This window comes from Cervus canadensis, chromosome 30 (genome assembly GCF_019320065.1).
Source record: "Cervus canadensis isolate Bull #8, Minnesota chromosome 30, ASM1932006v1, whole genome shotgun sequence".
Classification (NCBI taxonomy): domain Eukaryota; kingdom Metazoa; phylum Chordata; class Mammalia; order Artiodactyla; family Cervidae; genus Cervus; species Cervus canadensis.
In genome coordinates this window covers 16842939-16848277 of record NC_057415.1, presented here as the reverse complement: position 1 = coordinate 16848277, position 5339 = coordinate 16842939, and the positions used below count along the sequence as shown (strand labels likewise).

Below are 5339 nucleotides of genomic sequence, written 5' to 3'. Positions count from 1 at the left end.
CAGATTTATTAATATCCACTTCTCTCCACCTCAGCCTCAACATCCTAGTTCAAGCAACTTCCATCTCTCTTCTGAAGAACCCTGACACTTCCCAGTTGGTCAGCCACATCCACTGTCCCTCTACCCACTCTCCATCCTAGGCCATGGTAATTTTTAAAAACATATTTCTGTTGCTGTCCTGACAAAGGCTCAACAACAATCTCCCACTGATCTCAGGACAAATATCAATATCCAGATTTTCTATGGCCTTTTCTCTGCCTGTGACCCCGGCCTCATCTCAGGCCACAAAACATCCTCCAAATCTCGACAAGCCAGACCTGCTGGCTTTCCTTTCATCCATGCTCTCTCTTCCCACAAGACATTGGTACCTGCTGTTCTCTCTGTCTGCCATGGAACCATCCCAACACCATACCCCCTTTTATATTGTGGTAAAATATACATAACACAAAATTTACAATTTTAACCAATTTAAGTATATACTTCATTAGCATTAAACACTTTCACATTGTTATGTAAAAATATAGAACACTTCACAAATTTGTATATCATCCTTGAACAGAGGCCATGCTAACTGTATTATTCCAATTTTAGTCTCTGTGCTGCTGAAGTGAGCACTTTTTCCCTTTTGACTGTAAAGTTTGACTCATCCTGAGTTTATTCAGGGAAGCCTTCCAAGACCAGGTCCATCACAAGTCACACATCCCCTTGACTGCCCAGCACCCAGTGCAAGTTTTCTGCTTGTTCCATTGATGTCTGTTCTCTCTCACTAAACTATGAACTCCTCAAAGGCAGTTCTCATTGTCTAAAGGAATGCTAGGTCCACAATGGAAGCTCAGTGTATCCTAGTTAAATGAATAAACAAAGAAATGCAATTTTACCTTCAGTGAAGACCATCTTTGACATTCTAGAAAACTCTGTCATTCTACATTGCCTTGAACTCCATTCCAGAGAAGGATCTTGACTTTTGAAAAACTAAAATCATTGATGAAGGGTGTTTTTTTCCACTTTTCTCAAAGAGAAGACTTATTAATTCAGACTTCATCTCTCATAAAAGATGAAAATACCTGATAGTCTTTACTTTTTATATTCATTGAATATTTATATTTATTTTTCTGTTTTACAATTGTATCCATTTTTCTATGAGATCCTTGTTTTTTTTTAAATTTTTATTGGAGTAGAGTTGGCTTACAATGTTGTGTTCATTTCTGTTGTACAGCACAGTGAATCAGTTATGCATATACATATATCCACTCTTTTAGATTTTTTCCCATATAAGTCATTATAGAGTATTGAATAGAGTTCCCTGTGCTACATTGAAGGTCCTTATTAGTTATCTATTTTATATATAATAGTGTGTATATTGTAAATAAGTTCATTTGTACTATTTCTTTTAAGAGTCCACATATAAGCAATATCATATGATATTCTTTAAACAATAGGTTTTCCTTTGATTCTATTCATCAAGGTTTCACATTTATTGAATCTACACTCAGACCTCTGAAGGAGTTTGTAATTTACAAAAACTAATGTAAACTATAGCTTATTTTGCCAAAGCCTGAAAGATACCCATCATGATGCTGCCCCACCACATCTGCAGAGAAGTCCCCACCACTCATTGGGGCTGATAGTGGGGTCTGGAGAGGGCTGTCCCTGGAACCTGAGGTATGTCTGCACCCATCAAGTTCATGGAGAACTTGTCATTCCTGACTTCAAGAAGCCTTGCAATGGGCCAGACTAGGATAGATCTGAGATTTCATGAGACCAAGGATGATAGCCCTGAATTATAGAAAGAACAGCTGACATGCACATGACCCTTGACAATTTATGGGTTGTTCATAACATCAGGAGCTCTTAGGGAGCAACATCAACAACAGCATCCTCAGTTTAAAGATGAGGGGAAAACATTCAGAGGTCAAGCAACTAGTCCAACATCCCTCAGCCAGTAGCCAGGTCAGATTTAGCACATGTTTTGATGCCTAAACCCTTGCTTTATTAATTCTACTTTGCTCAATATGTCAATAACTACCACATTTTTTTTTTCAAAGGCAAGGTCAATGTCAACAGCATCCTAGAAATGGTATAAATAAATTCTTCTGGCCACTTTGCACCATGGGTTAATTCATAGAAAATAGAAAGAAATGTGGCCTGTGCTTATAAGGCCCTTTAATGAGGAGTCAATTCATTGGAAAAAGACCACGATGCTCAGAAAGATTGAGGGCAAGAGGAGAAAGGAGTGACAGAGGATGAGACGATTGGATGGCATCACTGATTCAGTGGACATGAGTTTGGGCAAACTCTGAGAGATCGTGAAGGACAGAGAAGCCTGACATGCTATAGTCCATGGGGTTGCAAAGAGTCAGTCATGACTTAGTGACTGAACAACAAAGTGCTCAAACACTTAACTTACCACTTTAATTGCACAACTTTGTGGTTATTCAATAAGTGTGTTTGATTCACTGGCTGATCAAAAGTCTAGCAGTATCACGTGATGACCAAGACTGCTTGTTAACATACAAAACCCTAAAAATTCTGGGTCCATGAGTTATTCCCAGGCTCTGGTTCCCCTGTGTCCAGGCTCGAAGCTGTTTCCTGTCCTGGCATTCTGCAAAGTTTCACTTAATGCCGTCTGCCTCCAAGCACAGCCTCGGATAGGCTGCGTCTGCTGGTTTTCCTCTAAATCTTGCCTGTTCCCACCCTCTTCATAGAGAACTTGGTGAAAAACACACTAATCTCTTGGATCAAAGTGAGAACAAAATGCATAATTCTCCCACTGCAGGATCAGAGCGTGCTTAGATCACCCTGTTGGCTTTTGGCTGAGGAGGTGTTGAAAGGGAGAGAGGCGCCTGTCATGAGGTCATGAACCGAAGCCTCTGGACACTTGTCTGCTTGCCACTACCACCCATGTTCATACTTGGCCCCACTGAGCCAAAGTTTCCAGTGACCAAAAATGTCCCTCAGTCTGGCATTTCCCATCTCCCAGTTAGGTTTTCCTTTTTTCATATCTATAAATCTGCCTTTTGTCACCTCTGCCACATGTTCCCCACAGCTCCCTATGGCCCTTACCTCCTCTCCCCTTGGCCACAGCTCATTTCTTTAGTATCAACTGTCAAAAATCTAACTGGAAGTCTTCTCTGGGGCTTAGTGGTAAAGAATCCACCTGCCAATGCAGAGACGCAGGTTCAATCCCTGACTGGGGAAGATCTCACATGCCTTGTGGCAACTAAGCCTGTGTGCCATAACTACTGAGCCTGTGCTCTAGAACCTGGGAGCCACAACTACTGAGCACACATGCTACAACTACTGAAGCCCCACACCCTGGAGCCCGTGTTCCACAACGGGAGAAAGTCAAGTGCAGACCCTGCTTGCTGCAACTACAGGAAGCCCACACACAGCAATGAAGAGCCAGCGCAGCCAAAAATAAATAAATGAAGTCTAACTGGAGCAGAATGTAAACAATTTAGCTTTACTCACTCAGCAATGTATGCACACATCCCACAAACTTTTATTATCTATCTCCATCTTAGGCATTCCAAAGCTCCTTTGTTTAAAAAAGAAATCTTTCCAGGGTTCCTTCATCTCTTACTTCAGCGGTCTCAACTTTCAACTAAAAGACAAAATGTGATCCGCTGGAGAATGGAATTGCAAACCACTCCAGTATCCTTGCCTCAAGAACCCCATCAACAGTATGAAAAGTCATATTTATGTTAAGTAATACCTTATATATAGCACTTAAAACTGGTTTTACAGTTTAGAATATAAGATGTAGAGAATATAAAATATTTAGAATATAAGATATAAAGAATCTCAAACATTTCCGTCATTTACAATCATGAAGTATCCTACTGAAACATAATCACTGGCCCTGAACACATATATTATCTATTGCTATGTAGTTACTCCAAAACTTACTGACTTAATAATAAATATTTATTATCTCTTACAGTTTATTTGCGATAAAAGAACTTAGGGTGGTTTTGACTCTCCGTCTCTCATAAGGTTGTAGTAGGTGAGGGCTGTCAGGATCTGATAGCTTGATGAGCTGGAAAACCAACCTGCATATTGGCCAATTCATGTGGCTGGCAGTAGGGACTGGCTGTTGGTACCAAGCCTCAGTTCTCTACCATATGGGCTTCTCTACTAAGCTGATTGAATATCTCCATGATATGATGGCTGGCTTCCCACAGAGCAAATGTGATGAGAGAGGTGGAGGTTATATCCTATTTATGGCCCAGTCTCAACAGTCACATAACATCACTTCTATTCATTAGAAGTGAGTCACTATGTCCAACCAGCATTCAAGGGGATGGGAATTAAGCTGTACATCTTGAAGGGACAGATGTCATAATTTGCAGGCATGTTTTAAAATCATCAATGGTTATAGATAGATGCAAATTATTTTAAAGCTTTATAGTTTATTTTGAGGTACAATTTAAGTAAAGTAAAATTCATAAATCTTAAGTGTACAGCTGAGTAGTTTTACATGAATATGTACCTATGTAATCACCACCTAGATCAAAACATGTATTTTTGTTGTGTATAATATATAATATTTTCAGCATCTTAGAAAGTTTCATCATGTGAATTACTCTGAATTTTCTATGTACACAATCACCATGTACAAACAAGGACACCTTTAGCTCTTTGTGTCTCATCTTTGTAGTTTGCCTTTACTTTTGATTTTCCCTACTGTTTGGGACCTCCAGATGAATAGATGTGATGTGGGTGGACATCCTTGTCTTGTTCCCAACTTAGGAGAACATGTTCAGTATTTCACCATAGGTACAGTAAAGTGTTAGTCACTCAGTCGTGTCTGACTCTTTGTGATCCCATGGACTGCAGCCCACCATGCTCTTCTGTTCCTGGGATTCTCCAGGCAAGAATACTGGAGTGGGTAGTCATTCCCTTCTCCAGGGATCGAACCCAGGTCTCTCACATTGCAGGTAGATACTTTACCATCTGGGCCACCTAGGAAGCCCAATATTTCACCATATTCACCTGTAAGTGGTTTGTGGATAATTTTGATCAGATTAAGGAAGCTCCATTCCTAATTTGGTTAAGTTTTGGCTATAGACATTTAAAGAAAAATCAGACCTCATGACTTTACTAGTTGCTTCTAAACATTAAACATTAGCTAGAGTATTGCCTTTACCTGCAAATGTCCCTTATCCAATTTAGAGAAAAATCATGCCAGGTCTACACGTTAAAAAAAAATTGCCAGAGCAGTCCTCAATTTCCAAATATACCAGTCCTTTGTAAATTGCAAGATTTTCTGACATGGAAGCTTAGTTATGTTTAGCGCTTAACTATATAAGCCAGCTAGAAAAGTGTATTTAATCTTG

General features: G+C 39.8%; 1 pseudogene; it reads right to left on the bottom strand.

The window, feature by feature from the left end:
* Positions 1 to 514: 514 nt before the first annotated feature.
* Positions 515 to 615, bottom strand: LOC122432132 (annotated as a pseudogene).
* Positions 616 to 5339: the final 4724 nt, after the last annotated feature.